Source organism: Miscanthus floridulus, chromosome 19 (genome assembly GCF_019320115.1).
Source record: "Miscanthus floridulus cultivar M001 chromosome 19, ASM1932011v1, whole genome shotgun sequence".
NCBI classification, from domain to species: Eukaryota; Viridiplantae; Streptophyta; class Magnoliopsida; order Poales; family Poaceae; genus Miscanthus; species Miscanthus floridulus.
In genome coordinates this window covers 30,619,918-30,630,229 of record NC_089598.1, presented here as the reverse complement: position 1 = coordinate 30,630,229, position 10,312 = coordinate 30,619,918, and the positions used below count along the sequence as shown (strand labels likewise).

The 10,312-nt window shown below is 50.1% G+C and overlaps 1 long non-coding RNA gene and 1 pseudogene across 2 annotated transcripts; both read right to left on the bottom strand.

Moving 5' to 3' along the window:
- Window positions 1-625: 625 nt before the first annotated feature.
- Window positions 626-2,401, bottom strand: LOC136527651 (uncharacterized). 2 transcript variants are annotated; one of them, XR_010776888.1, is made up of 3 exons: window positions 1,749-2,401; window positions 1,500-1,601; window positions 626-1,067 (listed from the first exon to the last, which is right to left on the bottom strand). It is a non-coding gene; the product is annotated as an uncharacterized lncRNA (long non-coding RNA). The 2 variants fall into 2 exon arrangements; XR_010776887.1 differs by having other exon boundaries at window positions 1,500-2,401.
- A 197-nt stretch (window positions 2,402-2,598) lies between these two features.
- Window positions 2,599-5,228, bottom strand: LOC136525820 (E3 ubiquitin-protein ligase APD1-like; annotated as a pseudogene).
- Between the last annotated feature and the right edge of the window lie 5,084 nt (window positions 5,229-10,312).

Here is a 10,312-nt window from a genome sequence, read left to right as displayed (position 1 = left end):
GGCGGCAGCGGCGGCCGACCTAGGTCTGGGCGGGGGTAGCCATGGTCGGAGTTCGCCGAAGCCGCTGGAGTTAGTCGTTGCTGCATGCGGGAGGGGGCGGGGGGAGGGGGAGGGGAAGAAGGTGGTCGCCGCCGGCGGTAAGGTCTCGTCGGAGCTCCATAGCCGCGGCCGTGGCCACAGAGCTCCAGCAAGACCCTACCGCCGGTGGTGGGGCGGTGGCCACCGGGGCAATGGGAGGTGGTGGAAGCGGGGCACTCACTGGAGCCGGCCGTGGTAAAGAGGGAGCGGGGAAGGCGACGCTGGTGTCAGGAGAGACGTGCACTACGTAGAAAAACATTTTTAGGGGCGGTTGGTAACCGTTTGTAGGGGCGGTTTTACCAGCCGCCCCTATGAAAGGGTGGTTACAAATCATGTATTTATAGGGACGGTTCCCAGACCGCCCCTACAAATCGATTTGTAAGGGCGGTTGGTACTGTAGCCGCCCCTACAAATCGATTTATAGGGGCGGCTACAGTAACAACCGCCCCTACAAATCATTTTCCACCAAAAATAAATTAAATTTACAATTCAAATTCGACCAGAACATATATTTTTTATCATGACTTATCTTCTTCTGCAATTGTACTAAAACTCAATGACAACACATTTATTTATACCAGATTATAACAAATATTCCATGACATGTCTTCCAAATGCGAATTGTAGTAATACATATCAAATCAAATATAAAAAAATATCAAGTCAACTAAAAAATGCTAACTAGTATGCTCAATGCCTTTATCATAGATAACAGCACAATCAGGAAACCCAAATTTATGTCCCAAAAAAAAGAAATTTCTGAAATATTCACCTTGTGAACACTTCTAAACGCAAGCTGCACAGATACCAAGTATCGGAAGGAACAAATGACAGATGGTTTCGCTAAAAAAAACAAACAAATGACAGATGGAAATGCATGTAAACCATTGCCACATGCATTGTACCCTGTGTAGCCCATCTCTCTTCCTCTACAAGTCAACAGGTTTCCTCCCATTTCTGAGCAATAATCCCACACTTGCTTTCGGCATCTACACCACAAAAAAAAGTATCAGAATTTCGTTGAAAATGGGCAAGCAGGATGCTGTGAGTTGTGAAAGTATGGCAGGTGCCAATACGAACAAACATGGCACAGCATGGCAGGTGCCAATGCGAACAAACATGCTTCCATGATCAGCTCAGTGTGATATCCGATCCATTGCTTTCTAGTTCCTATAACTAGTATATTATGTTTCACAAAGAATAAAGAATTATCTTTGCACCCATGAGTATTTCCAATATATAAGAAAAAAAATAGTGATGGCATAGTTAATCTGAAGCATTAGCTGAATCAAAACGGAAAAGAGACTAGCATGATAAGCTCTGCAAAACAAGTAGCATTCATGTTCTATTTTTGCAAGAAATACAATCACCTGTGCATAAGTTATAGCAGAAAAAGGAGCACTCCAACACTGGATACTGACCTGACCATGCAGGCTATTGATAATCTTCCACTTTGTCAGCGATGCATGTGGAGTGGATTCAGTGATACAGCAAGGCATTCGAATAGAAGGTAGCCAATTAATCTGTGAATCCAAATAAAAATACTTTATACTTACCAATCTGGAAAAAAAAATACTGAAATCAAGCTTCAGTGACCATGGAGGCTTTAGTTGTATTCATATGAGATAATACTGAAATGCATGTGCTAGCTTCTGGAAAGAAATGATTACCACTTCTAGCTCGAAATCAATCTTTTGTCTACCCTGTCAGCGTTTTGCCATATTTTCTGGTAATCTCATATGAATTAAAAATTAAAAATTATCAATCCTGAAGACAAGTGACACATTCCAACACAAAGCACTAGCCAGTTGACCTACTAATAACGAAACAAACAGGAACAGCCTCTCGAGGTAGGTTCATCTCATCAGGAAACATTTGCACCGCCTCTGTGGTGGAAGTCGAGATGTAGCACTGGCAGGTTCATCTCATCAATCAGCGCCATGGATGCGAGGGCAGGAATCTGCAAGGGAGGCAATGGCCCCTCCACAAGGCCGCCTCAACTTTAATCTCCACAGCTCCGGGAGATCGGTGGAGAGCTCCTCAACATCCGCTCCTTTAGCCATACGACTTTGCAAAACAAAACCAAACAAAATAGCCAGTAACCCACCCCATCGCCACATTTGGCATGCACAATCTACTCCAATTATCTTTAGCATCCAACACAATATGCAAATTAAAGTTGTATACAATAACAAGCTATATCAATTAAACACAGTACCGGCGTTTCTTTTTTTTTGTTCCGGCGGCAGTGTCATACAGCGAAGATCCTCCTTGCTTTCTTCCGGCGGCAGTGGCACCAGGTTGGTGATCACTGATCAGTCTGTTTGGTCATACAGCGAAGATCCTCCTTACTTTCTTGAGCTTCCTTCTGCAGAATGGGCAGCCACCATTTTCCTCCACGATCCTGCACCACCAAAAAACCATTGTTTTGCCCCCGTTTACGGTTTACCTACTTATCTTTGATCATCATGGTTCATGGCAAAGCCCGACGCTTTACCTGGCACCGCAGAGACCATGACCGGCCGGTCCCGGTGAGCATCTGTAATCTGCTCCGCTGGTGTTGTAGAGCAAGGTCCTGATTCTGAATTCCAGCTGCACCTTCCGGATGAAACCTTCAGAACAAATGCCGATGCTGTTGCACGGCATTCAGGAACTCCACCGGGCTTTCATTTCAAGATGGCTACTTGATTTACTGTCGTGTCGTGATGATCGTTTAGGTTGCGCACGGCAATGTAGTACTCAGGAAAGATTGACGGTCTGCTCAATTGTTCCATTTCCTGAGATCAGACAGTGTAACAGCATTAGCATTCAGAATTTCAATGAACTGGTTCTTTTAATTGATATATATATTACAGTACTTACTTACCCTGCACCAAGCGCCAAAATAATGTGCTGCTATGCAGAGATGGCATCTCAGCCCACCGCATAAAGCTTTCCGCTATGGAGCCAACGCCAGAGATCACACAACCAGAATTTTCAGGAAGTAAAAGGAAGATGATGAGTGGTCAGTGATTGTATCTGTACAGACTTACTTGTACCTCCTCGTTATTCATCTACCTAAGTTGTTCATACGATTTAACAAAGGACTAACAAAATCTAGATGACAATTCCTTTTCAGATATCGATAGATCCTCTATAACTGCCGTCAGGTCATTTTTTTAGAAAGACAGAAAGAGCTTTGCTGAGATTTTATTAGACGATGTAAAGGAAAATAACAGGATAAACAGAGAAAACAAGGAGTAGAAACTCCGAGCTACTACGGCGCGCAGGCCTGACCGTCAGATTATTTTCACCTAATGACTAATGTTGACTGTCTCCCACAGACCCGTGCAGTGGTAATAGTAGTGTATATAATCCTATGATATCTTGCAGTTATGAGAAATGAAGTGATACGAGCTAAATGCAAATCTTTTAGCTTTAGCACATCTTCTTCCCTCCTTTTCGTTATATTACGGACCAACCACGCCTTCAGTTTATATCTGAAGGCACCTTACCTTGTGCAATGATGATGCAGAGTGGATGAGGCACGCCATCTTCAGACTTGACACTGTAAGCGGCTTGAAGTCGAGCCCCCTTGTTGAGGAAATACGTCCTTTGCTGCACGATACAAACAAGACAAACTATTCAGGCGAGATATACAGAGCCGGTTGCTGTTCGTTTGGTTGCAGACGTTCTGGTGAAATCTTTTGCTGGAAGCCTGCAGGTACTCTGAACGCGCAGAACAACCTGAAGTCCAGAGCCTAACAGGCGTGCGACAATCAGATCCAGAGACGAACGATGACGACACAACGCGGCGTTACCCTGTGAGAGTTGGCGGGCACGACGACGCGACGGGCCTCCGGCCACTCCGTCGGCACGTCCAGCGGCGGAGCCACAGGCAGCCCGTGGAGCACCAGATCGCCGCCGCTCCCTTGTGACCCTGCATCCACGCTGACCTGAAAACGCACAAAGCGCACACGCTAAACAAACTTCTGCTTACCTCCAGGCTTGTTCTCGTCGGATCTGGGCTGGTCCTCGCCGGATCGAGCTCATCCTCGCCGGATCTGGTGGTGGCCGCTGGAGAGGGAGGGTGACCGCGTGGGGGAGAGGGAGGGGCGGCGTGGGGGAGAGACGGAGGAGGGGCTCGGAGGAGAGGGAGGGACAACGAGCGAGGGAGAGAGAGAGAGGGAGGGGAAGGAAGAGTCGAGACGGAGAAAGAGAGGGGAGGGCAGACGATATTTTTGGTGTACATCGGGTATTTGTAGAGGCGGTTTAATCATCAGCCGCTCTTATAAATATCAACATCAGGGGCGGTTGGTGAGTGAGCCGCTCCTACAAATCAGATCTATTTGTAGGGGACCAGCCGCCCCTGCTGTTCTATTTGTAGGGGCGGCTGGTCTTTGGACTCCTCAGTACGTCACTGTAGGGGCGACTCCATCACTAGTCGTTCCTACAAAAAAATTTGCTCCGTTGCTACAAACCATTTTTCACGTAGTGGTGGAGTCAGGCGAGACGCGGGGAGCAGTGGCGGATCTAGGGGGGCTGCCCGTACTGCAGCCCCCCTCGGGAGCCTTAAATCACATATAAAATACTGTTCATTAGCCTCTAAATTACCATTATTTTCTTAACTCTAGCCCTAATCTTCATTATTTAACCACCACCACCACCACCCCCAGGAGCTTATCCTGGATCCGCCCGTGGCAGGGAGAAGATAAGGGAGAGAGAAAGAGTGTGCGGGCGCACTTGGCGCGTGTTTAGTTTCAGGAAGTTGGAATTTAGGGCTACTGTAGCACTTTTCGTTTTTATTTGGCAATTAGCGTTCAATCATGGACTAATTAGGCTCAAAACGTTCGTCTCGCAATTTCCCACCAAACTGTGCAATTAGTTTTTTTTCGTCTATATTTAATGCTCTATGCACAGACTGCAAACATTCGATGTAATAGGTACTGTAGCACTTTTTAGAAATTTAGGGTGAAACTAAACAAAGCGTTGCTTCTGCGTGCGTGGGCAGCGGCTAGCAGTGTCCTAGATTCAAATGGGCAAATTATTACACCAGAAAGTAGAGAGGCGAGCATCATTTTTGGGGAGGCGGCACCTCCACTGACGAGCTGAGATCCTGCATGCGGCGATGAGGCGCGAATGATCAGGTGCCATGCCTCAGAATACCACATCCCTGGTTTAGTTGGAGAAATTTGGATTTTGGGTTATTGTAGCACGTTCGTTTTTATTTGGCAAATAGTGTTCAAACATGGACTAATTAGGCTTAAAACGTTCGTCTCGCAATTTCCCACCAAACTGTGAAATTAGTTTTTCTTTTCATCTACATTTAATGCTCCATGCACGGGCCGCAAACATTCGATGTGACAGATATTATAGCAACTTTTTGGAAGTTGAGGTGGAACTAAACAAATGCTATGTTAAGTAGCAGCAGGGAAGAGTGAGCTATCTTCGGCATGAGAACTGGCGCAGTAGATTCCCAAAGTCGCTGCACGCTAGCTATCTGCCCAGCTTGCCAGCCAATTGCAGTCCAGAACGTTTGGGCGAAAGGGCATTCCGAGATGATGTGATCGGCCGTTTCTGATGCTTGATTGCAGATGGCACAGAGATCTTGTAGCACGCTTTTCCTGAGCAGGGCACTCTTGCAATTGATTCTATCCTTTGTTAGCAGCCAGCCAAAAAATCTCACCCTTGGAGTTGCGATGTTCTTCCACACGAACTGGTAGGCAGGGAACCTACCGTCGTCGGTGTTTCAAGTAACACATCAAAGACTAAATTTATGTTATTACGCATCGGATCCAAATCGTATGCTAAAAAGATACAAGATTTATACTGGTTCGGACAGAATGTCCCTACGTCCAATTCGTGGCTGCTGCTCGTGTTATTAGCACCAAACAGTTCGAAGTAGGGGTTACAAACGGGTGAGAGAGAGAAATGTCCCAAGTCTCTAATGGGAAGGTCGAATGGGTGCTAAGAGCTTTGATCGCTGCTAAGCAATATGTGATGTGATGCGTGGTGTGTTGAATCGATCGGTCCCCTTAGTGGGGTGTCATGTCTTCTCTTTTATACACCAAGGGGAAGCAGGGATTACAAATGGGAGAAAGAAGAAAAAACCAGAGGCAAAGGAGGTCCTTCAAAGGTGTCGGGTCTTCTTTTTCCTCTGAGCGAGCCCCGCTGACATGGCAGACGGCGCCAGGGATAGCTTTATGCTGGGTGCATGTCCGCTGATCCTGATAGGACCGCGCTGGGCGTCTGTCCACTAATGATGCTATGTTCTGGCTTTGTCAGCAAGTGGTCACGTCCCACCCTGCCCCGACGGGCGGCGCAACGGACCAGGGTGCTGATCCGCGACCCTACGGGGAGCAGACGGCACAGTGACCGCACGTCCGTTACTATAGATGATGCGAGTTTCCTTCTGAACCGTAGTGGTTGTCGTATGCTTCTGTTAGGACCCGCGCCCGAGGACAAATGGCGGCGCCCACAATACTGTAAGACAAATGTCGACACCTACAACACTGTTCGGGCTTTGACATGCCTGAAAGGGCTTAAAGCACTCGTCTTGTCATATCCTGATGGTACTTTCCTGCAGGCGTGCAGGTTATGGTCCTCGGTATTGCGGTTGACTTGAGTGTCCTGCCTCATCTGCGCGCGTAGTTATGAAGGAGCAATGCGCAGACGTCGGGCGAGGCGGAGCCAGCCCTCAGGAGTCAGCTTGAGGTGGGGCCCATGGTCTCGGTGGACGGACGAGGAGTGACCCGGCAAGTGGTGTAGTCACGCTCTCGATCACGCGGATGAATAAATGTTGACGGTCATTAGCTCCTCTTCTTCAGGTACCATAATATTGGTCCCCGATAGTAGCCCCTGAGCCCTCGGGCGATTCGAGTAGAATTGCCTAGGGGATTTTTTTGACTTACCAACGGGTGCGCGCGAGCGCACCCGGTGGGTGTAGCCCCCGAGCCTGCGGAGGAGTTGGATACTCCTTCGGAGGGTTTTTCGAAAGAGAGGATTCTGAGAGCCCTGGCCCTCTATTGTTGCCCACGTCGTGCCCGGAAGATGGTGATTTCTTCTTCGCCGAGGAAGAACCCTTCACGGATATGGTCGTGAGATTTGGTGGTTGTTTAGCTGGATAGTTCAACTGGGATCCCGGTATCTCGTTCGCGGGGGATCCAGCCAGGGTTAGCCCGGCTAAGACTCGATCAAAGACCGAGACTCCCATGACGCTTGCGCGCCTGAGTTCTGGCTGCTTGCGGGCCCATCCCTTGTCGTAAGAGTGTCTTGGGATGGCCGTCGAAACTGTTGGTGGGCCAGTCCTTGAACTCCTTGGCCCAGGCGGGCCAGAGAAATGCTTTTCGACCCATATTCCTTTTGCTGGTAAAGAGTCATGGTCCGCCCGAGGAGGCAAAACGTCCGGCGCATCTTCAGAGGGAAAGGATAGGGATTGCGGGCGCATATCCCGCGACATGACGTGGTGATGGATCGTGGTAGGCGCGGATATCCAGGTGGACGGTTGGTTTCCTCGCATCCGTCACCCATATAAAACCAAAGGGTTCACCCCTAGGGTTTCGTACTTTGCCTCCTTGCCTTCGCATCTGCAACCTCCGCCGCCAATCGCCTAAGCTCCCCGCATCCGTGTCTCAGCCATCGTTGAATTCGCATCCACCCACCCCAATCTTCCAATGGAGCCATGGTGCCGCTCTGATATCACCCTCCAGCGCCTGGAGGGCCTCGTCCGTCGTGGTCTTCTCTACGCACGGACGACCCGCCGAGGAGTGGCGGCTGCCCGGTGACGAGGACGCGCCGTCATCGCCCGACAGTTATGTCATGTGCTTCGCTCACTTTTATGAGCGCGGGTTCGCCACCCCCGCTCACAAATTCCTTCGGGGACTGCTACACTACTACAAGGTAGAGCTGCAGCACCTCAATCCCAATGGAATCCATCACATCGCGGTGTTCGTCACCATGTGTGAGGGATTCTTGGGGATCGGTCCCCACTTCGACCTGTGGTGGTACTTCTTCATCGTCACCCTCCTGAAGAAGCGAGAGAAGAAGTAGGAGCTAAGCACGCCAATGGGATGCATCGACATCCAATTCCGCAACAACCGTGTCGGTGAATACCCGACAATGCGTCTGTCGCCCTCCAATAAGGGGTGGGATTCGCATTGGTTCTACATCAAGAACGACGTGGCCGCCCCCCTGCCAGAGTTCACCGGGTGCCTCATCGAAGAGGTCCTGGACTCATGGAGGAAGTGGGGAGTCCTGGAGAAGGACAAGAAGAGGATCCGGGACCACCTCACCGCCGTTCGAATCTTGAAGGAGAGGGGCCTAAAGGGGTCGGGCATCATCGGCGCCTACCATACAAGGAGGGTGGCGTCGCTAATGAGGCGCGCGCTTCCCCTGCACATGATGGCACCCGAGGCGTCACTCGATGGGATGGTGCTCATCGAGGGAGCACTCTCCCCCTTTGAAGTAGCGTAGCGCATCAAGGAGGCGATGGAGCCTTCGCGGGACGACGTCGGCATTGTCCTCGAGTTTGTGTATCCGGTGCTGCGGCACCCCCCAATATGATCAGAACCAGAGTACATCATCTTCGTAAGTTTTCTTTCCTCGTGCCTCCTTTTTAATTGAACTCCTGGCCTCTGATGCTGATATTGAGATAGGGGGACCAACCGAAGAAACTTGAGCTTACGGATCACCCGGCTCCACTACCAAAGGACCCATCCATGACGGTGGCCAACCGCGCCGAGGCCGAGCGGCAGCGGAAGGCGAAGGAGGACTAGAGGAAGAAGAAGCAGAAGATGCGGGCATGGGAGTGAGGGGAGGACATGGACAGTGACGATGATGACGATGAGGAAGACGATGAGGTAGTTGCTGACAACGAGTGGGATGACCTAAAGAGCGAGGATACGCTGACAGGTATCCACTCATTCTTGTAGGGACCCTTCCCGTTGCATGCAGGGGGAGGCAAGTCCGTGAGGCCGGAGGAGGCGGGCCGGATCATCGGCCCGTCCTCAAAACCAGTAGGGGCGAGCAGATCTGCCTCCACGCCCGAGGTGCTAGCCGAGGGGGGTGGCCCTGCCGCCACACCTTAGGAGCCAGCAGGGGCGGACGGATCTTCCGCCATGCCTGAGGTGTCGGTGGAGGCGGGTGGCTTCGCTACCACGCCCCAAGAGCCAGCCGGGGCGAGTGGATCTATCGCCCCGCCCCAAGGTGCCAATGGAGGGGGTGGCTCTACCGCCGTGCCTTGGGATGCAAGGGAGGCGAGCCCCTCTGCCCGAGAGTAGGGGGCGGGCTCAAAACGGCCCCGCCCCGACGAGGTGGAGTAAGGACCTAGGGGTTTGTCCCCCAAACGTATCCTCTGCCCAACAACATCGATGTAAGTCATTGACTTCTTTGTTTTCTCTATTTTTCTCTGTTTTCAGCGTGACTTACGCCTTTTGTTTCTTGCAGCGTCCAGAGATGGGGCAACTCTTTGGTGCTAGTGCCCAAGAAGGGCATCGCCATTCAGGCGAGGCGGTTGAAAGGTCCTTGTTGGTTTTGGTAATTGAGTGACAACCTAGATGGACTAATTGTGTTTATGTGAGATACACAGGTGATTAGTCCACAGGTACATGTGTGTGAGCAACATATGCCATGGAGGTGAAATTGGCTTGGAGATGTTGCAAAGCTCACACATGTGATGATGAAGGAGCTTATTGCACATGAGACATGACATTGAGTCATGTGATCAAGGTGGAGAAGATCAAGACAAGACTTGGCTTGATGGACCAGTTGCAAGCGTGAAGGGCAAGTCGAAGGCTTTGGAGTGATGGACCGCGTGGCGGTGAAGCTTGAGCAAGACTTGGCGCCGATGGACGATGGCAACGGTGAAGAGCAAGTAAAGTCAAGATCGATGAACCAATATGATCACGTGATGATATGAAGTGGATCATATCATTGTTGATCGTGTTGGTGCATGTGTTGCATCGACATTGAAGGAGATGGAATGGAATGCGCAAGGCAAAGGTATAACCTAGGGCATTTCATTTCACCGGTCATAGGTGTGTAGAGAAGTTTATGGCCGGGTTTAGGATAGATGGCCGTACTATCAAGAGGGGCAAACTTGTTTGCATATCGGTCATCTAGTGCCACTCGAGTGATCTAACTTTGCATTGTCGCTAGGATCGAGTGGCGTGGCAAGTTGAGTGGCTAACATCCTTTGGGAAATGATTGTGAAAATGCTAACACACATACACATGGTGGTGTACACTTGGTGGTGTTG